This window comes from Cynocephalus volans, chromosome 11 (genome assembly GCF_027409185.1).
Source record: "Cynocephalus volans isolate mCynVol1 chromosome 11, mCynVol1.pri, whole genome shotgun sequence".
NCBI lineage: Eukaryota > Metazoa > Chordata > Mammalia > Dermoptera > Cynocephalidae > Cynocephalus > Cynocephalus volans.
The window spans coordinates 12805123-12829779 of record NC_084470.1 but is presented as its reverse complement, the minus strand read 5'-3'; the positions used below and the strand labels follow the sequence as shown (position 1 = coordinate 12829779).

The following is a 24657-nucleotide window of genomic DNA, read 5'->3' as shown; positions in this document are numbered from 1 at the left end:
GAGAAATGGCCTAAGGGGAGACACATGGGAAGAGGGCATGGTCAGAGAGGGCACCGTGAGGGTGGCATTAAAGAGAGTAAGCAGAGCATACCCATACAGTGGAGCAGTGTCCAGCCTTTAAAAAGAAGGAAGTCCTGCCTCTGCATCAACATCAGCATTGATGAACCTGGGGGACACTGTGCTAAGTGCAATAAGCCAGATACAGAAGGATAAATGCTACTGACACCACTTGCATGAAGAATCTTAAATAATCAAACTCATGGAAGCAAACAGTAGAAGGGCGGTTGCCAGGAGCTGAGGGAGGATTGGTCAAAGGGTACAAAGTTTCAGTTAGAGCAGAAAGTAAGTCCTAGAGATCTCCTGAACAGCATAGAGCCTATAGCGAGCAATATTTTATTGTACATTTAAAAATATACTAAGAGGGTAGATCTTACATTACATGTTTTTATCAAGAAAATAAAGAAGGCAGGAGAAAACTTTTGGAGGCAATGGATATGTTTAATGGCATTGATTGCGGTTATCAATAAAATAAGTATACACCCATGGTTTCATGGGTGCACAATTACTTTCAAACACATCAAGTTGCATGCATTAAAGATATACAGCTTTTTGCATGTCAATCATACCTCAATGAAGTTTTTTTAAAAAGAGAGAGACTAGGCAGAGTTGGAGAGTGCTTTTGACCGCTGAGTGCCCGGTCCATATCTCCCACCCTGGAGCTCTTCCTGCACTTATCCTTGACTTCCCAGACCCATCTATTGCTCTGGGGAGGGCATTCCCATATGGAGGTGCTAGGGACTTACCCCCCAGTGAGACACTCCACCAGTGATGGGCAGGTAAGTAACATAGCCTCCATCCCTCAGTGGGATGATTCAGAGGCATGATCCATACAGACTCTAGGGCACCCCCAACGGGACTGAGACACTGGTGACCGATGTCTGAACTCTCTCATTGGCAGACCCCTCTTCTCTCCCATGCATGCTAAGGTCACCTCCCAAAAAAAGATGCCTGCACCTAAATCCTTAACCAAGTTTGCTTTGGGGGAAGCATAAACTAGGGCAATAGCCTTCACTTATTTCTCAAGCTTTTCCAGGAGGAGCCCTGAGAATAGAATCAAGAGCTGGGAGAGCAGAGTGTGTCTGCACAACATATGACCCTGTCCTTTTCTTAAAATCTGCCCCTTTTTTATTAAATTCATCCCTCTTCTCTTGCTGAATCCTCCTTTCCCTTCCAACCTCTACAACTCAGTGCTTGTGTAAGTGCTTCTGTTATCTATTTAAAGAGATTCCCAGGCCTACTGTTTTCCTTTTTCCTCTGGGTTTATCTCTGCTCCTGTCACCTAGTCTGCTCTGGTTTTGTCTTCGTTTGTTTGGCTCAACCAACTTTTTCTGAATGATAATTTTTAAACCTCAATACTCATTTCTGGAACATAATTCTGTTAGTTTAAAAGCATGGGGTTTCTTGGGGTCTTGGCTTTTTACTGGGGACAGGAATATAGGAAACTTCACAGATGGGCTAGAGAGAGTTGCCCAAAAGTAGCAACTTTGCAAAATTCAGGCTTCTGGACTGATGTTTCTGTTCAGACATGGATGCTCAGATGATGGATACAGAGCTTAGCCAAAGCTCTGCCTCCAGCAGAGGGTAGAGGGTTCGAGGTCTTCAGATTCTTCCTGAACCTGCCTCCTGATCTCTGAGCAGTGAGGGTCGGGGAAAGAGAATCCCCCAGCTTGTCTTCTTTGGTCCTGATCTTTACCACTCATCCACTTAACTATCAGTTTTAACCCATCTTAACCCCTCTTTCTATGGAAAGGGAAACAAAAAGGAATTGACTTACTCACTGTCACTGCAGCTGTAAAGGGCAGAAACCAAGCTCAAATTAGCTCCAAGAAATAGAGGATTTATCAGTTCACATAACTGAAAATCCTAGTAATCATCTACCTTCAGGCACAGTGGGATCCAGGAGCTTAAAAGGTGTCATCTTCATTTCTCAATTCTGCTTTCTTTGTGTGCATTGTATCCTGAGAGGGCCAACATTGATGCCACAGCTCCACCATTAGTGGCCTCAATGGAAAGAGAACTTTTCTTCCTTGACAGTTCTAGCATAAGTCCAGGATGTGGCTCTCGTTAGCCGGGCCTGATGATGGACCAATCCTAGATTCATCAGGGTGCTGCCTCTGATGGGCCAATGCTGGCTCCTGTGTCCACTGCAGGACTTAGGTGGAGAGTTAACCCCTTTCAAGACACATGGAGGAAGGTGATTAGCTAAAGGAAAACCCATGTACTGTTACCAGAATGTGGAGAGAATGGAGGTTTGTTGGGCAAAAACAAGTTACTCACCTCAAGAACTAATATTACTGAGTACGTATCATGGTCCTGCAATCTTCCAGGCTCTATTCATATTCTGTCATTAAATCCTCAGAGGTAGACATGATCACCCCATTTTACAGATAAGAAAACTAAAGGTCAGGGAGGTGAAGCCACTTGCCCAGCACCACGTCATTAGAAGTGATGAATAGCTCTCTGTCCAGATTAGACCTGTGTCTACCTCAAAGGCCACACTCTTTTTATCACCCCATGAAGGCTCTTCCCACCTGAGTTTCAGGACCTGATCCACCTAAATCTACTTCTTTTCTTCCTGGAGCTCCTGCCTCTACATTCTGTTGGGTTTGGGTTCGATGAGCTGACCCATAAGGTTAGCTTTGTGATTTGGTGATCATGGGTCAAAGCTGGCATCCAGGAGTGAGTGGCCTCAGAGTCTTCACTGGAGTCTCCAACTCCACATCCCATTTTCCAGGAGTCAAGAAGCATATTCTTGACTCTCCCTGCATTACCAGCCATGACCCTTGGGGCCTCCCACATGGCTCCCAGCTCATGACTATGGGGATTTCCAATTCTCAGCCTCATAACAGAAAAGAAAAGACCAGCTTGCCCAGCATCTACCCAATGGACACTTCTGTCCTGGTCAAATTACCAGCTCTGCCCACATCCTAAGTCTCCATGATGAAGCATCATTTCAGTTTTTCCTGGGAGTGGTGCAATTTATCCCCACATCTATGCATTTCACTTTTACAGCGCAGAACACCAAGAACACACACTACAGGCGTGCTATTGTATTTTATCCTAAACAATCACAGAAGGGGAGATGTTAGAGATGGGACAACAAAGCACGTTCCAGGTGAGGTGAGCAGAGAAAGCCCACCTCACACCTTCAGCCCAGACCACCATCGATCCAGTTCAGAAGGGAAAGGGGCTACTCAAAACGCAGGACACCTTTGGTATAGCACTTGAATCCCTTCTCAGAATGACTTTGAGTACATTAAGTAAGATAAACAGGAATAAAAGGAAACTAATTATTTTGAACTAAAGTTATCAAAATATTTGAAAACAAATTTGTGATATGTTAATATCCGTGATTATTGATTAGCACATTAAATAGCATGATCTTGCTGCATGTCTAGTAATTAACATGGCTTTGAAGTCATGATGAGTATAGACAATATTTTGAGATACCTATAAAACTAATATAATATGAAAATATGTATGCTTTCTACTCATGACAAAATCACAGGTACTATACTACTATACTACTACTACTATGAGCTATGCTACGTAATTGAAGGAAATGCTAAATTGTGTGTAGCTTTTCATGAAAAAAAAAGGTGCAATTTTATTACTTATACAAGTTTACAGACAGGCTGGAAAACACAGACATTCTAGAGTGCCTGACATTCATAACGTCCATATCTGTTTGTCTGAAGCCATTCTCCTGGCAGCCCTGTGAATATTATCACCTCCAACCTTCAGCTAAGAAGACTGAGGCTGGACACGGGGAGGCCATGGGATGGCCCAGCTCTGGGTTCTGCTCTGGGCCCTGCTCTTCCTATCATCCCACACAAGCAGCAGGTTCTCCTTGTGTATAGGCAGCCTCATTGTGGGCAAGCCGATTTCTCACGCCTTGTCTCCAGGAGGGGAAGATGGAGGGGAGAGCCCATGCTCCTGACACCGGGGATGCGGTAAGTGAGTCCTGCAGCTCTTTCTCCTCCTTCCCACCTCCCCGTGGGCTGTTCTCAATGACAGAGGTAAATGTGGATGTATCAAGCCCTTTAGAAAGGAAACAAGTGTATGGTCCACCTGACAAGGCCTGCAGTTAAATTGTGCCACCTAGTGTGGGAACCTGAGGCTCCTGGGAGCACATGAGTTTGGGCCTGGTTTATATGGATGTGGGCAGAGTGCAAGAAGTGCTGCCAGGGCCCTGAGTGTGCAGCAGGGAGAAGAACTGCCTCTCCCCTAGGCAGAGCATGAGGGCTCCTGGAGGCTGGGCCTCTGCAAGTGAAGCCTCAGGCTCAGGTCCTGCTCAGCCTCCCCACAGCCTTTGAATGCAGGGAGTGTAAAACTGCAGCTTCTGGCCAAAGCCCCAAATCAGGAAATTGCTTTTTGCCTACTGGGCCTCCACGTGCCTTTTCACTTTGCTGGCCTCTGTCGCAGCCCCCATGTAGTGAGCATCTGCCAGCCATTGGGTACATGCCTCTGACACCCGGGCCTCCTCTTAGTGCTTCTTCATAGTCATACTGGAGCAGAGCAGAGCTTCAGGCTGGGAAGGCACACTGCAAGGAGGAACTGGACATAAAGACTTAGCAAAGGCTGTAACCAAGATATCTGGGTCCCCTGGCAGCTCAACTGAAGTGTTAGGCAGACGACTCAGCTACCAGCCTTACCCAGCTTAGCTAAAATCTGCTCCAGAGGTGGACTTGGCCATACAGGTTCAATTCCCTCATGCAACAAAGTACTGGCATCAAAGCAAAATGACAGCAGATTTCACTCCATTAGAAGCATTTATTTAAAGGAGCTTTAAAAGTTGAAGTTGGATTTTTTTTATTATTATTAATCTGAACCTACTCATGAGGAAACAATCAGACAAATCCAAATTGAGGGACATTCTAAAACTGGCAGGCCTTTAGACTTTTCAAAATTGTCTATGTCATGGGGGGAAAAGGCCAAGCAACTGTTCTAGAGTAGAGGAGGCTAAAGAGATAGGACAAGTAAATGCAATGTGTGATCTTGGGTTGCATCCTAAAGCAAACAAACAGGAAAACAGTTATAAAGGACATCACTGGGACAATTGGGGAAATTTGAATATAGATTGCATATTAGATAAAAATGTCAAACCAATGCTAAATTTCTTGATTTTTATGTCGTCAAACATCCTAGGTCTTAGGAGATGCACATGAAGGGTTATATGTGTGTAACTACATCCCAAATGGGTTCAGCAAAGATAGATAGATAGATAAATGATAGACAGATAATAGGTAGATAAGATATATAGAATAGATATGATGCGTGATAGAGAGGATGACAGATGAGTAAAATAGATACACATAATAAATAGGATAGATAGATTAGATAGATGCTAGAATGGATAGATGGATAGGTAGAATAGATAGATTAGAGAGCAGATGGATAGATGGATAGACAGTATAGGTACATAGAATAGATAGATAGATCATAGATACATAGATACATAGATAAATAAAAAGATATATGTGATAAATACGATAGGTAGATAGAACAGGTAGATGAGATAGAAGATAGACAGGATGGAAAGTGTATTCGTCTGTATTGTGCTGTTTATAACAAAATACATGGAACTGGGTAATTTACAAGAAAACAAAATTTATTGTTTCTGAGGCTGGGAAGTCCAAAGTCCATCTGGTGGTGACAGTGACCCAGGGGTCTCATATTGCAAGATGTTGGAAGCAAAGAGACCGAGAAAGACAGACTCTCCTCTTCTTTTAAAGCCCTCAGAACCACGCCCCTGACCACCATTTTTAATCCATTCATTAGGCACGGTCCTACAATCCAATCACCTCTTTAAGGCTCCACCTTTCAATTACTGTAATAGGATTTCCCACCATCTTAACCGTCACAGTGGGGAAGTAAGTTTCTAATACATAAAATGTGGGGGACACAATTCAAGCTTGAATGAGTTTTGGGCGGACATAATTCAATCCACTACAGATAGGCAGATAGATTAGATAGATGGGATGGATGTACCCATAGATAGGTAAATGGAATAGGCTGATTAGATGATAGATAGATAAATAGGATGGATAGAAAGGATAGGTAGATAAAATAGATTAGATAGAAAATAGAATGGATGGGTGAGTGGTAGAAAACAAGCACAAATGGAACAAAATGTTAACACTCGGTGAATCTCGATAAATGGTACATGGGTATTTATTGCACTGTTTTGCAACTTTTCTATAGGTTTAAAATTTTTCAAAACAAAAATGTGGAAGGAAACTCTTTAGAAGAGGAAGAAGAAGGAGAAATTTTGAACTTCAAAAAATTCAAAATAGCGGTTACCTCTCTGGGAAGGTAAGTGAACAGAATCAGGGAAATACACAGTTAATTTCAACAGCTTTAATAAAGTACGGTTTCTCAAGTTGGATGGTGGGTTCAATGTTTATTTTAATATAATGCTTCATAAATTCAAAATAAAATATATTACACATAGTTTTCATTTGTATCAATTATTACAAAGAAATAAATATTTTACAAAATACTTATTTTGCAAAAAAAAGGTTTTTTAAATTTTTTGCTTTTTTGTTAATATTTCTTTATTTACATTTCTTATTCCTTTGTTCTCAGAAGCAGATCAATGGAAGTGCTTCCTGGGGAGGTCCTGAAATTCCATGTGTCTGTCATTGGCAGGGAAAGCCCACCCCAGCAGGTAGAGAGGTACAGAGTTTTATTTTGCAACAACAGAGCAGTTTGGCTATGTGGTGGCCCACGTCTAGTTAGTTCTTATTGCCAAAGCTTTTCAGGACAGTCTTCCTTGGTGATGACCAGCCCCCTGCATTGATGGTCAGTCCACTCTTGGCTAGGAAGAAGAGCACTTCCTTTTGGCCTTAGGGATTTTATCCTAACGTTTCTTTTCCTCACAGCCACCCCCACCCCCAAAGCCACACCAGTGCCTAAAGTCGGTTAGGGGAAGTAAATGAGTGTGGAACCCAGGGTGGGATCGGTGACCCTGAGCTGTGCAATTCCAAGGAGTGCACGTTCACATCTTTCCCACCAGCTCACTGATCCCCATTAATGGAAACAAGGCCTGGGGTGATCAGTCAAATACAAACTGTGTAATAATAGCCACATCATAAGTGAAAGTCAGACTTCTGATCAAGATAGCAAAATAGATGGTTCCCAGCATCACCCTCTCCCACAATCGACCAATTTACAATTATTAAAAAGCAATGACTGCCAAGCTGGGGCCACTAGAGCTCAGGGGAAGAGGAGGAGAGACCTACAGAGTTCATGAAGGCGGAAGAAGCCGTGATGAGAGAAAGAAAGGACTGCTCCAACCATTTTGAGCCCCAGCCACTTCCAGGCTGGCCCTGGTGAGCACACGGAGCAAGAGATGGCAAAAGCCGCTGCTGTACCCTTCAGATGAAGTTGCTTGGAGGCTGCAGGGGAGAAGAGGGCCTTGGTGGCCCTCAGGCTACCAAGACCACTAACAACATTTCCATGGACCCACGTAGGAGCAGGGGGCCACAGACAACTGGAAAAAGGAGCCACTCAGAGGCCAGTGAGTCATCATAAGGGACCGGCGCACAGTCTGCCCCACAGGAAGTTTTTGGAGTGAGGGGGTGGGGGAGACGGGCCCACCAGGGGAACATTGAGACACAGCAAGGACAGCTGATCTGCCCACCCAATCAGCACAGGACCGGTCAGTGGAGACTGGTCAGGAATACAGAACTGCAGGGGGTGTAGTTTGATGAAAAAACTCAGGCCCAGACCAGAGTTTCTACACAACCCAGGTGTACCAGACCTCACAAGACCTGGAAGTGCTTACAAGGTCAACAATTAAAACCTGGGCTACACAAAAAGCCTTCCCCAGAGAATCAGCAGTAAAGCAGCAATTTAGCTCAACCACAGGGCTCAAGTGCTGGTCCCCACAGGAAATTCCTCCATTTTAAAAGAAAGCAAAGGACAACAAATTAGTTCCAGTGCAGAGTTAAAGTGATGGGAATAGCAAATAATCCAACACAGAACTGAAAGAAAAACTAAAAAACCTACACATCAGAGACAAAGTTCTGATATTAACCTTCCTCACATCACCAAAGAACACCAATAAAACTTATAAAACCTAGAAGGACTGGAAGCCCCCTGGACTCCCAAGCCAAGGTAGAGGAAGGGCTGAGGGCCTCAGCCACGTGCCCCTCACCCCCACATCTACATTCAGCCCAGTGACAACCACCACCCACCTCTGAAGTGTCCCAGGCTCCCAAGCCTGGGTGGCGGAGTGCCAAGGGTCTCAGGCACACCACCTCAATGTCCACATCCAGCCCAACAGCAACCACCAAGTCACCACTAGAAGCGCCCAGGGCTCCTCTGCCAGAAGGAGGCAGGTGCCATGGCCTAAACTAGACACCCCCTCATCCTCCTCCTCCTACCCTATTCCTCTCCCTTTCCCCTTCCCCCTCTCCCCCCAACTGCTCCACAACAACATCTTAGAAAGTAAAAATAATAATAAATAAACTCAACATGCAGGAGGGAGAAGTACTGCTTCTCGCCTGGGCAGAGCATGAGGGCTCCTGCAGGCTGGGCCTCTGCAAGTGAAGGCTCAGGTTCACAGTGACACTGATGATACGTGTACTGCTGGCCTTTACTCCATACTGCAACTGTGCTGAATGATACACACACACACAGTCACGCAGAGATAAAATTGAAGTTTAGAGAGATTAAATGACTTGCACAGAGTTGAGAGAATTTTTTTAACTTTTATTAGTTTCTATGTATAGTATAGTTATAAATACACACAATTTAAAGAGTCTAACAACTCGAGCTTTGTTGTAAAATACAATAGCCCCCACTCCTCTGCGCCTCCACAGATGTTAGCTGATTGTTTGGGCATCTACCACTTTTCCCTAAATAACGTGTTTGTATCGCTGTGTCTTGCCTCAGTCCTCTGCACACATGCACCACTTTGCTACCACCCTGGCTCTCCCAACATGATTATTTCAAAATTTGTAGTAGATCAGTGATCAGTGCTTCAGTTACTACGAATACACTCCTCAGAGCTGGACTGTTATGATTTAATTTTGTAGCTTTTAACATCCCAGAGTTAATCATTGTTTTCTTTTGATTTGCTTAGATTTCTGCGTATTTATCATTAATTAAATCACAAACTCTATCAATCGTCTAAATCTCTTCTCAATGCAGGAGATTTTCTGTTAATTTCCATTTCCTAAGGAAGTGTCTCAGGGAGCCTTCAGAGAGGTCCTACCTTGGTCTGATTTTTCTCTCTCTCTCTGTGCCAGCCACAGAGAAAATGACGAGGACAGCACCCCAGGAGTTGGGCAGTGTGTGTCCTTTCCCTGATGCCCCTGTCACTCAGTGGCCTCCCATGCTGCATCTCCTCATTCCTTTACCTCCTTTCTTCTTCTTTTTGGTTTGCTGCCTGACTTTGATAGAACACATCTCGACTCGCTTTTGGAGACCTTGCTGATACACAAATGTCTTTCATTCTCTGTCACACTTGACGGACAGTGGTTTCGCTGGGAGCAGCATTCTGTCGGAAGATCATTTTCCTCCACTAGTTTGCACCCAGGATCCATTGCCTTCCAGTTGCCATTGAGAAGTCCAAAGCCTTTCTAATTCCAGATTCTTTGTAAGTATCTCTATCCTCCCCAATATTTTCCTTTTTATTTTTTTTTTCAGGCTACTTAATGATTCAATGTTTATGTAATTATCATTCAAACACATCACTTCTGTTCCGTTTAAGTCTGCTCACTATAGACAATCCAGGTAACCTGGCGTCCCATTCAGAACATTTAATCAAAGTCTTCTGCACCCCAAAATTCACAAAACAGATTTCTATGATGAAAAAACAGAAAGATACATATTCGTGGCCAAGCATGGGGCTTTATTGTCCAAAGATCTCTGTTACTAGCAAGAGCAGGTGAGGGAAGGGAAAGAACAGGGAAACATACTGTTTGGACCCAAGTTTTCTGAAAACCAGACTGCCTGAATAACAAGTCACCTGTCCTTAAAGAGCAGAATTAATCTACTTATGCCAAGACCCACAGGCAGAAAGTACTCCAGCCCAGCTTCAGCTGGAATTCCACCACTTCTCTGGAAGGGTCGCAGCAATCTTTTGGAATCTTCTGCAGCAAATCTTCTTCCTCTTCCCTGTGCCTACAAAGGCAGAAACAGCTGTGGGCAAATCTCTGAGCTAATTCTTCGCATCCAGGCAGAAACAGAGCTTACTGTTTGGACCCCTCTCTGTAAGAAGCTAGGATTTTTTTTGTTTTGTTGGCTGGCTGGTACAGGGATCCAAAGCCTTGACCTTCATGTGATCACACCATGCTCTAACTAACTGAACAAACCAGCCAGCCCAAAAAACTAGGATTTTATTATTCAGTGAAAGTTCTACATCGAGAAGAAGACAGCAAAATCATTCACTCATATTCTCAGGCCATCCTTATACAGACAGATTAAGGCAGGGATAAGTGAGATAGGTCTAATTTAACCCACTGCAGGCCAAAAGCAGGTCACTCAGGAAATCTCTAAGATCAAAGTGGCACTCAGGGCTCTCTCTAGGATGGTCACAAGGGCTACGTTTTGGATAGATTGCTTAGGTTGTCCCCAGGCCCTAACTAGACCAAGCCTCCTGGTTGCAGAATGCACTCATCAATCCTTGGCCCTATGGACTAGTGGACAATCTGTCACTATTTCAAATTTCAACCTGGAAACCCAGAGAACTAGGGCAGCAGTGGACCAGACTCTGAAGAGATGGAGTAAGTAGCTAGCTCATCACTGTGTATGTTCCAAAATTAACTGACTCCCTTTGGAGTCACATTTACTCCCAGCTCTGCACTGGGAGCATGATATTAAAACAAAAAAAAAATCTTATTTTAAAAGATTTTCACCATTTACCCAACTTGTGCATATCTCAGTCCTAACCTCTCCCCCGCACCTGCTCCTCCACTCACATACACCCCACGAAAATATGCTGTCTCAGCACTTTCAGTATCTCTAGGGCCCAAGGATAAAGCAGCATTAACGGCATTTGGCAGAAAATCCCATTCCATACTGAAGACTCCTCCCAGTTCAGTACAGCAAAGAAATAAATGATAATACAAGAGAAGAGGCAGTAGAAACCAGGGCCTGCTGCTCCCCACATCAAAGAGGCACAGAAAGTTCAGGAGTTAGTGAAAATGGCATCAGCTCTTGCCAGAAGGCCACCAGCTACCACTGGTTGGGACCTTATTATCACTAGTTTCTCTACTGGACTCAAGTGCAAGATAGTCAACACGGCTATGAGAGTCTGCTGGTGTCCCAGGGTGTCAGGTAAGGTCAGGAAGTGGTAGATGATGTTCTTGAGATACTCCAAGTTGACTCCCTCCCTGCTCTGGTCCCTCATGTTCTTTTCGATGTGGCTCTACAGGGCTGCAACCTCCTCGCGATGCTGCTACCCCTCTTCCAGCAGCCGATCCTGCAACTGATGCACCTCTGCCTCCAGCCTGTGTTTCTGCTTTCTCAGCGATGTCATCTCCACCTCCTTGCAGGCTGACTGCTCAGCTTACAGGAAGAGAGTGGGCTCTTTGGCTGTAGCAAACTACAGTGCTTGGGTCAGGCTATCTGGGGAATATGCGTCAGCCCGGTTCCCGGGACCCCCGCCACCCACAGGGCTTCTGCATCCTGGCAGCCCAGAGGACAACGCCACAGAATGCAGTTGCTCGAGCTCCAAGTCCTTCTTGGTGAGCACGGCCAGAGTATGGTCCCGCTGCTTGTGCAGTTCCTCCTCCAGTTTCAGCGTGTGGTCCCTGAAGTCTAGCTGGCTCTGTTCCAGCTCCTGCTGGTGGAGCTGTTGTACCCGGGCCAGCTCCTGCTTCCAGTCCTCAGCCTCTTGCTGGCTCTGGAGCTCGAGATCTTCACAGGACAGCCACAGAGATATATACTTCTCCTTCAGCTCTGCAAGCTGCTCCTGGGCTGCCTCCAGCTCCTTCGCCAGGTTGCCGTCTTTGGCATTCTTGCTCTTCAGGATGACCTGGGCCCTCATCTTGTACCTCTCAAGCTCTTCTTTCAGCTGTTTCAGCTCCTGTTGATAGCAGAGTGCAGTAGCCTTCTCCCCACCAGCAGTCTCCATGCTGGGCATTACGTCCAGGTCACAGAGCTTCTCCACATCCAAGGTCACCTGGCTGCGACCTGCAGCAGCCCTTCAGGACATGGACATGCAGACTGGACTCCTCTCCATAGCTGTCTAGAGGGGACTAGCTTGAAGCTGCTAGAGCCAGAGTCTTGTTCTCCAAGTCCAGCTGCAGAATGTGCTCCTTTAGCTTCTGGATGGCCAGCTGGTCCCTCTGCTTGGCTTTCTCATAGGTGCCCAGCAGTTCAGACACCTCGGATATTTGATTCTCTAGGGCTACCACCCTCTGCTCTTCCACCTGAGATTGCTGGCAGAGTTGATCCTCTGCAAGGGCTGTCTTCCTCATTTCCTGCTGCAACTGAGCCTGGAAAGGACTCTTAAGGCCTCTTCATGAAGCTCTTGCAGCCAGAGATCTCGTTGATTCTTCTCTTCCTGAATGGCCTGCAGCTCACCTTTCATCTCCTTCACTTTCAGGGTTAGCTGGTTGGTCTGTGGTTCAAACCCTTCCATCTGTTCAGCTGAATATGCTCACCCTGCCAGGGCTTCTCAGGTCTCTTCTAGCTGCAGCTCCAGGTCTTGGCGCTGAGTCCTCTGCTCCTGCAGCAGTTTCTGGAGTTCCCACAGCATCAAAGCCTGGCCACTCTGCTCTTGGGCCCGATCATGCTGTTGCTTGATAAGTCGGGCTTTGGTTTCTGCGATCTGCTCCTGCAGCCCCTTCAATTCTCCCTCCAGATGGCCCCTCTCCTCCCCTGACTTTTTACTGGCATCCTCTAAGTCCTGTTTCATCTTCTTGTCAGCCAGGTAAGAAGCCTCCATGCAGGACTTTTCCTGTGTGACTATAGCCAAAGAGCTGGTCAAAGTAGCCAACTGAGTCTTCAGCTGGTGCTGGCTTCTGTCCACCTCCCCACTCACAAACAACCCATCCCCACTGCTACTGCTAACACCACTCTCAGACACACTGGCCTCTGTGGACTTCGGAGGTGGTGGTCCATGGGCCGGTCTGTCATCTTCTACCCTAAACTCACTGATGGTGCTCATGAGACTGGCCACAGTGTCCAAGCTGTTGGCGGTCCCAGTGCTATCTTTGCTGTGGGTGGTGCGCCTGTCATCCGCAGAGTCAGGAAAGGTGAGGCTGCACACCTGCAAGGCCCACACCACCTGGTGGAATACCAACCGCACCTTGATGCTGGCTTCCAGCGCCTCCTTCTCCTTCAGCAGGTTTCTACAGGCACAGACACAGCCTCGAGCCACAGCTGGTACTGGAGGAGCTGCTGCTTCTGCATGTCTATGGTCTCCAGCATGTCCTTCTTGCTCCAGCAGTCCCCAAAATTCATCCCAGACTTCTCCATGGAGGTTCTGAATGGGCTGTTCCATGTCAGCATTTGGGCAGCCCGGAGGAGGGCTATAAAGACCAGCAGGAGGCTGTCCAGCCACGGGCTGCACATCTGCCCCACCCAGCCATCCGGGACTGGACACAGGGCACCGGGGTGGCAGGGCAGCCTGGCTGAAACACCCACTTGGCCCCAGGCTGGGAGCAGGGAAGCGGGTGCTACCCTGGAGGCAGGGCGATGCTGGACCAAGAAGGGCACCCTGCCAGGGCTGGCCCACACTGCTGGAAGTCGCTTTGCCCTCTGCTCCCAACTGGGCCACTGCAGCGCTGAGGGTGGGCCAAGGTTTAGGCTGAGCACAGTTCCACCTGGATTTCCTAACCACCATGGGCCAGCTGACCCCATATCTTCTCTTTGACTCCAGTGATGGTGTGCCTTGTCATGGGCCTTTCATCCATTATGGTAGAAACCTGGGGGACCCTTGCCGTCGGGGGACATATGTTCCATAAACCTTGAATGTTTTGAGTACAGATGGTCCATTCTGCTGGAGAACCACTGATATCAGTATCTTTAACTCTTTCTTCTTGTGCTGGACAGATTCCCCAGAGAGCATCTCCAAGTCTCCTGCCTGGAGGGTAAGGCTGGCTGCAGCATCCCGAGAGGTGGGTAAAGCAAACAGACTGAGGCACGTCAGCATCCACAGTGCCCGGCAGAGCCCTGGTTCAGTAGGTAGCCCAGGTGTTCTGCAGACCGGAGACTGTCTGTCTTCTCCTCTCCAGCCAATTTTTGCTGGGAGGAGTGGGCAGTGGCCTGGCTATCCACAGTACAGTGGGGAGACGCAGATCCAAGTGCTTGTTAAATAAACAGACTCTCAATCAATCCTCGTTTGAGTCTTTCTGCCCCCTCATCCCCAATTCCACACCTACCTACTGCCACCAGTTCCTGAGGTTTGTGTTATTTGCAGCATAAATCACTGTTCTCTGATTTCCCCCAGTAGAGCCTTCTTAGACTTCTGTTTCCTTTTATCAATTACCACTCGTCCGTCTGTCTTGTGACTTCCAATCTGTGTTATCGTTGTTTCATTTCTTCTCCCATTCTTTCCACTGTAGCGGTTTTGCCTTTTTCAAAACAATCCATTCCTTATGATCTCACAGAGGATTCAGAAGGAAACAAAGGCAGACATGTATGTTCAGTGAGTAAACTTATTTCTTCCCACTTTTTTTCTGTTGGGTAAATACAATTTCCTTTTTATTTTTTAATTTTTTTTATTCAAAATATTTTAACATTTACTTGTACATATCTGTGGAGTACAGTATATTGTTTCAACACATGCATGTACTGCACAAATGATTCCCTTAGGGTAGACAGTATAGTTTTGTGCCCATTAGCCCACCACATTTCCTCCTCCTCCCCCTGACCCCCAGCCTCTGGTAACCATTACTCTACTCTCTAATTCTATGACAGCCATTTTTTAAAATTGTTTTAGATTCCACGTATAAGTGATATCATGCAGTAATTGTTTTTCTGTGCCTGACTTACTTCACTTATCATGATGGTTTCCGGTTCCATCCATGTTGCTACAAATGATAGGATATCATTTCTTTTGATAGCCGAGTAGTATTCCGTTGTGTATATACACCACAGGTTTTTTAATCCATTCATCCATTGATGGGCATTTAGATTGATTCCGTCTCTTGGCTATTGCAATAGCGTTGTGATGAACATGGGAGTGCAGGTGTCTTTTTGATATGTTGATTTCATTTCCTTTGGGTATATGCCCAGTAGTGGGATAGCTGGGTTGTAAGGTAGATCGATTTTTAGTTCTCTGAGGAAACTGCATACTGTTTTCCACAGTACGCAGCAATTTACATTCCCACAGCGATGTAGGAGAGTTCCCTCTTCTCCACATCCTCATCAGCATTTGTTATTTTTTGTCTCATTGATAATAGCCATTTTAACTGAGGTCAGATAATATGTCATGGTGGTTTTAATTTGCATTTTCCTGATGCTCAGTGATGTTGAGCATTTTTTCATGTGCCTGCTGGCCATCTGTATGTCTTCTTTTGAGAAATGCCTGTTCAGGTCCTTTGCCTTTTTTTTTTTTTTTTTTTAAAGATGACTGGTAAGGGGATCCCAACCCTTGACTTGGTGTTGTCAGCACCACGCTCACCCAGTGAGCTAATTGGCCATCCCTATACGGGATCCGAACCCGTGGCCTTGGTGTTACCAGCACCACACTCTCCCGAGTGAGCCACAGGCTGACCCCTTTGCCTGTTTTTTAATTGGGTTATTTGGGTTTTTGCTGTTGAGTTGTGTGAGTTCCTTATGTATTCTGCATATTAGCCCCTTGTATGATGAGTAGTTTACAAACAATTTCTCCCAATCTGAAGGTTGTCTCTTCATTTATTGAACACATACAATGTATTCAATACATTGTATTTATGTTCAGTGTCCCTTGCTGTGCAGAAGCTTTTTAGTTTGATGTAGTCCCATTTGTGTATTTTTACTTTAGTTGTCTGTGCCTCTGTAGTCTCGCTCAAAAAAAGTGCTGCCTACTCCATTTCGTGTAGTGTTTCCCCTATGTTTTCTTCTAGTAACTTCTTAGTTTCAGGGCTGAAATTTAGGTCTTTAATCCGCTTTGAATTAATTTTGTGTATGGTAAGAGACAGGGTTCTAGTTTCGATCTTCTGCATGTGGATATCCAGTTTCCCCAGCACCATTTGTTGAAGAGGCTGTCCTTTACCCATTGTATGTATATTTTGCCACCTTTGTCAAAAATCAATTGCCTGCAAATGTGTGGGTTTATTTTGGGACCAGTCAGCAAACTTATCTGGAAGCATCCAGAAGTTTTTATGTCACTTGTCTGTCTTTTTATGTCACTTGTCTCATTTTTATCTTAATAACATCTGTGTAAGATGGGGGAAGACCATTTTCTCATTCCCATTTTATGAAAACTAAGCTCAAAGAGGTCATATACTTTTCCCAAGGATACAGAGCCTGGGGCTCTGGTTCCTGATCTTGGATGCCATGAGCCAAGGGCACGGTCCCCAAAACCTGTGATACTCTGGAATGGGCATAGGGAAGGTCAGAAAGGAGTAGATGTTGAGGCAGTAGAAGCAGCTGAGGATGCTAGATTGTCCCAGGAGATTCATTGAGTCCTAATTTTTTTGTAGTTAGAAATGAGCCACAAAGAAGGAAGAAATATGAGTGGAAAGAGAGAACTAATGAACCTGACACAAATGAGAATTCCCCCAATGAAAAAGCAATCGTAAGAATTATTCATAAAATTTTGAATGAAAGTGAAAGCTTGGACTTTTATTACGTACGAAATTATCCAGTCATTTAAAACTATCCATTGAACAATGTGCCAGTTACTTAGCTGTCTTCTGTTAGCTGCAAACCCACCCTCTATAGCGTGTGGTGCTGGGTCTGGACTGTGCACCTGTTACAAGGCTGGTGTGGGGGAGGGGCCTCTTCCTCCCTGCTCCTCAGTTCTTCCTGTTCCTAATTCTTTCCTATCACGGTCTGCACCACTCCAGCAAGGACCCCTTACTCAGGCAGTTCCCTCCCTAGCAGCAACTGGGTCTGCAGTTCTTCCAGTACCTGCAGAATCAGTTTCACTGCACACCCCGCCACACACACCCCCACCCCCCACTCAGATATCTGAGTTCCAGCTCCAGGGTCTCCTCCTCTGAGCTTCTAAGTTTTAATAATTTCCAACTCTTCCTTTTGTTCTCTCAACCCTAGAGGCAGTAGCTGTTTCCTGCACCATTTCTTGCAGTTCTTTTTTTCCCTTTCTGCTACCCAGTTAACAATTCTTTATATAAAATGTTCTCATTAAAATGTGTGGTTTTGTCTCCTGACTGATATAAGCACTTGCTAGGAAGCAGCAGGGAAGTCCTGTGTTAGGTACTAATCTGCAAGGAAAGAGCCCCCTCCCCCAATGCTGACACATTCCCAAGGATGAGAAGGTGGCTTTCCATGATGAATTGGTCTTTGTATTTATGCTCAGTTGATCAAATGTTTGCCTCAGTGCAGTTTGTGGTTTCCATGGGGTAGTGCCCCTTAACTCCAAGAAAATGACTTCAGATTTCAAGTCTCCTGTGGCTGTCTCTGGCATGCCAGGAGACAGCATGAGTCCTGAACAATGGCTCTATCCATTTCCTCCAAGTCAGCCAGGATGCTGGCTTCACTTAGTAAACAGATCTCTATTTGAGCACTTTTGCAAGCTGGATTCACTCTTCTGGGCATGGTGGGTATCTGTGTCTGTGCTGGGAAGGTTATTTTATATCTTGCAGAGCTAACAGGACATTTTAGATCTCAGCAGAGTTCCCTTGACAGCTGTAAAATGCTTTCTTTAAATGTCCTCCAGGTCCGTGTGTGAGACTGAAACAGTTTCTTGGGATGGGAAAGCCAGTGCTGGAGAGGAAGAGACAGGTGCAGGCAGCCACAGCCACTCAGAGCTCAGCTCCAGTCTCTGTCTCCTTCCTTCATGGGTCAGACACATGGGTCATCTGGCTAAGATATGTGTCTTCACTAACCCTCATGGCTGATCTCCTCTATGTCTCCTTCCCATTCTATCTGCACTAGACTGGAGCCTCCTTGAGAACAAGGACTGGCTCTCATTTGTATCAGTGTCTCTGGAGTGCTGCGTGGGCCCCAGCTGTTGCTCTTGTTGTGTTTGTTGAGCTGAAACATTAAGTACTATGTAGGAACACAGACCCATACTTGGATCACTTACAACCTACAATTGGGTTTATCCTTTCATTCACTTCTACCTTCCCTTCCTTAATCAAAAGAGAGAGAGAGAATGGGCTGGCCTTTCTTTCCTGCCCATGGCCTCAATCAAATGAAAATGCCTCTATGAAAAACTGGGGGGGGGTCACAAGGGCCCCCAATGACCCCAGACACAGGATAAGGCAGCCCAAAGTGAGACACCTTTAGATAAGAACACAATTCTCATTCCTTTTCTCTCTTAGTTTAAAAATCAAGCCCTTTTGACTTCTTTAATAATAAAAAAAGCACATTTTTAAATATCACAAAATATCTTTTTATATGCATTTGGTAGTAATTATTAGTATGAGTAACAGTAATAATAATTAATAGTATTATTAACAGCCAACATTTATTGAGATTGTAATTTTTAATTCACCTGTAATATTTACAAAGATCCAAACAGATGGGAGGCACTATACATATTTTAGAATGGATTTTTTTAAAACTACCTATACTAAGTGCTGACAAGGATGAGGAGCAACTGGAACACTCATACATTGCTAGTGGAAATGCAAAATCTCACAGCTGCTCTGAAAAAGGTTTGGCAGTTTTTTTAAAGCTAAACATACACTTGCTATATGATTTAGTAAATCCACTCCTGGCTATCTACCCAAGAGAAATGAAAACTTCATGTTCTCACACACACACACACACACACACACACACACACACACACAAAACTGTACATGAATGTTTATGTAAGTTCTGTTCATAATTGCCAAAAACTGGAAATAACCCAAATGTCCATCAATGGGTGAATGGATAAACAAACTGAGATACATCCACACAATGGAATACTTACTCCTCAGCAGTAAAAAGGAACTATTGATGCACAAAATGACATGGATGAATCTCAAAGGCATTACACTGAGCGAAAGAAGGCAGACTCAAAAGGTTGCATACGGTATGAGTCCATTTATGTAACATCCTAGGAAATTTAAAACTATAAAGATGGAGACAAAATCAGAGGCTGTCAGGGATGAGGGGAATGTTTGACCACAACCTGGCAGCACAAAGGAGTTTCTGGGCATGAGTGAGCTGTTCTATATCTCCTCCCAACCCCAGCTTTATTGACGTATGGTTGTCAATTAATAATTGAATGTATTTAAGGTGTATAACTTGATGATTTAAGGTTATTCTGAATCTCAATTGCAGTGGTGGCTTTACAAATATACACGTGTTAAAATTTCTAGAACCATACACCAAAACATCAATTGTATTGTATACAAATGTAGAGAGCACTAACATTTATAAAGCAAATGTATCTCACAGGGCCTATTTTCCAAAGCCCTGTAGTCTCAGGTTTAGCCTAACCTTTTGGAATTACATATAGAAATGTTAACCTTGCAAAAGAGAGGAAACTTTCCTCAGACTAAAGTCTTTGTAACATAGCAAAGTTTCTGGCTCAAGGACAGACAAATTACTTTATTGATATGTAAAATACTGGGGAAATTGCTGTAGGGAAGGAAAATGTTTGCTAAGATCAAGTTTTTGATGGTGGATCAACTCAACCTTTTGCAAATTGAGTTATGTAATGTCACTTGGCTCATCTCACTGATGTTACCAGACTATATTGTTAAATTATAATTAGCCATAACCCCACCTATGTTCTTTTCCTGTAACTTCCTGGTCTGGGGAATGAATGTGGGGAGAGAACCCCAGTTCGTGGTTAATTTCCCAAGGAAGGAATGCCTCTCTCTTGAGGTTTCCAGGAAACTAACCCCTTTGGGGTCTGTCACTGCTCAGAAGAAATGGGCTTTGAGTAATCCTTTTTGCATCTCCATCACCCAAGGGAAGAGAGGTGACAAGTCCGTGTGAGGCAAAACAACATACAAATTTTAAAACTAGTAATAATAAGAGAGATTAAATAAACAAAGGTAGACGGGCTCTCAGAGAAATAGCTGATTCCAGCCATGAGGCAAGTAAGGTCCACAGTGAGTCTGGAGCATCATGTTGTGCCAGCGAGTATGAAAGTGGACACAGGTCCAGCTTCAAGGGGCTGCCACTAGGAAAACGTGGGATTATCTGGCTACCAAATTGGACAATTGCACATATACACTGAATATAAGAAGAACCCATGAGTACATACTGACACTAAAAAACTGGAAGGATAAAATAAAAGGTTTTCTGTACAGAGAGTGGTAACTTAAAGAAGGAGGAATAACAGAAAATAAAACCCACCACTTTACAGCCAGCAAAGCAATAATTGACTTAAGCAAAAACCATCAGTAGATTCTAAAATGGTGACAGATGGTTGAGAAACAGAATATTCTGTCTCAAAGTATCACTCAACAGATCACTTATTAATCACGAAGTATCAGTGGAGAAATATGGCAGATACTTCCTTACCCAAGTGATCAAAGTTAACACCACCAAAGTGGGACAAATTGGCATTGTGTTGTTCCTGCTGACATCACGCACAGAGAAGGAAGCAACATCACCTACATGACATACTTGCCAACAACATGTAGACTGGGTCCAATCCCAAGCAAGCAATCAGGTGAATCCGGATTGAGAGATTTTCTATAAAGCTCTTCAAAATGCCAATGTCATGAAAGACAACAAAAACACTGACAACTGTTCTGGATTAGAGGAGATAAAGAGACATGACTATGAAACTTAGTATGTGACCCTTGATTCTATTCTGGTTAGAAACAAAAAGGTATTAAGTATTCAATATTTAGATGTTTACTTCGTATTAGAAAATTTATTTCATCAATGTGGAATTTCCCAAGTGTAATGATTATATTATTCTTATGTAGGAGCATGTCTTTGTTCTTAAGAGACACACGCTGAAGTATTTAGGCTCAAGTGCCATGATCTCTACAACTAAGTCTAAAGCTTGATAAAAATGAGTACAGAGAGAGAGAGAATGTGGGAAAAGGTTAATAACTAGTGGATCTATAATAGGTGAAGCATTTACAGGGGCACGATGAGCTTATTACTTCAATTTTTTCCAAGGCTAATTTTCAAAATAAAAAGCAGGAAGGAAAGAAAGAAAATGATGAAGAAAGCCTCGTATTGGCAAGACATGGGACACAAAATTCTCATGTACAGCTGGTGGGAATGTAAGTTGGTGCATCCTGACTGGAAGGAAGTTAGAAAGTATGAAAGTGTAAACTGAGCATACAGTGTGACCCGGACACCTCACTTTTAGGTTAGCTTAAAGAGAGAACTCACTAATGTGCAAAGATGTATGTGCCCTAAAGTTCCATGACAACCTAATTTTTTATACCAGAAAGGTTGGAAACAACTTAATGTCCCTCACTGGAGAACTAGTAAGTAAATTATGGCACATTTCCAGCCTAATGGTCAAGAGCATGGGCTCTGAGGTCAGATGCCCTCACAGTGCTGGTTAATTTCCTGTGCTTCAGTCTCCTTGTCTGTGTAATGAGCATAATAAAAACCCCTGCCTTGTAGAGTTGCTATGAGATTATGTAAAACCACTTATGTAAAGCCTAGTACACAGCAAGCATCCAATCAATATCACATATGATTAGCTACTATGTAATTAATAAAAATGATGATGTCGACCTGTACTTATAGACGTGAAAAGATGCCTCTGACATAGTGTTGGGTGAAAAAGCAGGTTACCAAATAGAGTGCAAGGTCTGACTGCACTTATATAAAAGTGCATTTCAAATTTCCATTTGGATATATTCATAGCAGGATGTCTGAAAGGCTGGCCAACTAACTGTGAACAGTGGGCAACTAAGGTGATGAAGCTTCTAGTCCTTTTTTTTCTTTGTACATTTCTATGTTGTTTTACATTCCTTTTTTTCTTTTCTTTTTTTTTAAACCCATGTAACATTTTTACAGTAAGATTTTATTCAATTTTGAAAAGCACAAGTTACTGACTCCTTTTCCCAGCCTAGGCATTTTTTCACCCAGCTCTCTGCCAGGCACTGAGGTGGCATTTACTAGATATTTACTTATTTACTAAATTTAGAAGATTTTTATGTATATTTCTGTAATAAAAATAGTAATGCTATATTATACTTAACAGATATTTATTTAGTAGATGAATTTAGTAGATAGAGGGCCGACCAGTTTGTTCATTGGTTAGAGCTTGGTGCTGGATAACATCAAGGTCCAAGGTTCGATCCCTGTATCCGCCAGCGGCACACACACACACACACACACACACGACAGTAGATAATTTAGTAGATATGTTGCTCTCACCAGAGGGTTATGTTTTTCCCACAATTTCTACCTCATTTTCACTCAACGTGCAAAGTACATGTGAAGACTGCGCTTGGCTCGGGGAATGACAATGCACGTGCAAAAGATTCACCGGCGCTACCTTGGAGGGCGCTCAGCTGCTCGCTGGGCGTTCTGTGAAGGCATCTGTGCCCTGCAAAAACCCAGCTGCTTTCTGCAACCTGGACCCTCCTGGAGGTGCCGAGCATCAAGCTGACCACGAGATGGCAGTATGTCCTCGCGTGAGCGTGGTGGAAGCCTGCGTTCGCAGACCTGCGTGCTTCTGAATCCAGCTTCTGTGTTGCCCCAAGCAATTTCAGGAAAGAGATTCTTTACTAAAGAGACTTTCGCTAAAGAAAACAGTAGCATTAAATATTCGGAAACAGAAGAACTCGAAGAAAATACAATTTCCCAAAGCCACGTGCTCACCCAGCCTTCTCCTCTTCAACAAAAGTCACAACAGTTTTGTGTCCATTTGCAGTCTGGGGTCGAATTAGAATTGCAAGCACCCCAGCGAGCTCTGAATCCACATTCCTTTATCCCTTTGTGCCACTCAAAGCCAGATATTGATGTCTGAAAACAAGATACATAAGCTTCATTATTTAAGTGCCTTTTCCTTAAACAAGACTGCTTTAATACTTAACAAGGTAGGGGAGCTACATAATTTAAAATCTATGCGAACAGAAATAAGAAATTATTTGTAGCGGGCTCCACTTTTACACCCACCAACAAAGAAAGACATTCACAATTTTTTGCCTTCCCAGGGCCCCAAAATACAACACAGGCCTGTTCTCCTGCTCCAGGCAGAAGCCGCAGCTGAAGCTGTTCTTTATCAGCTTTTCTTTCTCAATATTTACCAACCAATAAATCTTTTTTCCCCTAAGACAACCGACATTCGAATCCCGTTCATGGGGAGGCTTGTTATCCAAATAATATTAAATAAACTGCTTCATTATCCACTGAAAAAGTATTAAGGTGGTCTTGTTTTTTGGTTTTTTGTGTTTGTGGGTTCCCCGCCCCCCACCCCTTTGCAGGTCAATATTGAAGAGATGGGGCTGTTTCCACCCGAGGAAGGCAGCTGCCTGCTGTGCTGTAATGGGCACATCTCAATCTCTGAGCCTGCTGCAGAGGTGCTGCCTCTCTGTTCTGGGGGGCATGTGTGCTGATCTCTGGGTTTCCCACAGTCCCAGCTCTGTGGCATCCACTCCAAGGCGGGTACCAGAGGGTCAACAGAGGGTTAAGCCTATCCCAACATCACCATGGCTATAACTGAAAACGCCATAGAGTAGAAAATGCTGCCAAAGCTGCAGGATTATTTTGCCTATTTTCCAAATTGGAGTCAGTCAGTCTTGGGAGAAAAATTCCAATTTTATTGTCCTGCAAGCAAATTCTGCCTTCCTTCTTTCTTCTGTCAAAGGTGTTTGTGGTGTCAATGGAGAGAGTGGACCAGAGGCATGAAAAGGTGAGAGGTTTGGGGCTGCCTCTTCTACTAACTTCCTGTAGGACCAGTCATGTGATTATCTTCTCTGTGCCTCAGTTTCTCCATTTGTTCAGTGAGATGTCCCATTGGATGCTCTTTCGAAGCTTCCCATAATTCTACTTATCAAGGATCTGAATTGAAGGAAGGAGCTTTGGTACCCTGAAAAATCCCAGCCAGCAGAGACCACAAATGCTGGCTTGATCTTTTTCTTTGTTTGCTGGCTGGTACTGGGATTGAACCCTTGACCTTGGTGTTATCAGCACCTTGCTCTAACCAACTGAGCTAACTGGCCAGCCCCTGCTGGCTTGATCTTAATGGAGGTTAAACACCTTAGTCCCTGGGGAATCTTGGGGGTCAAGGGGGCAGCTTTTAAATATTAATAGTAATGGATAATATTTACATGGAGATTTTTCTGTACCAGGTACCTTTCTAAAGATTTTGTCATACGAATTAATTTAATCCTCACAACACCTCCATTTTATTCTGCCCATTTTACACTTCAGGGAGCTAAAGCACTGGGAAGTTGAATAATTTTCTTCAGGGTCACATAGCTGGTATGTATCTGAAGGATCCAGGTGATTTGGCTCTGGAAGTCATTCTCTTAACCTCCTTACCCCTTGGCTGACGGCAAGTCCAGGTAACCTCTGAGGGTTGTGGCAGCCTGGCCTGGTTGTGGAGCAGAGCTGCAGATAGACTCTCTGGCTGCTGGAAAATCATGGACTTAG

At 44.3% G+C, this 24657-nt stretch overlaps 1 pseudogene; it reads right to left on the bottom strand.

Moving 5' to 3' along the window:
* Positions 1-11222: 11222 nt before the first annotated feature.
* LOC134390027 (GRIP and coiled-coil domain-containing protein 1-like) lies at positions 11223-13497 on the bottom strand (annotated as a pseudogene).
* Between the last annotated feature and the right edge of the window lie 11160 nt (positions 13498-24657).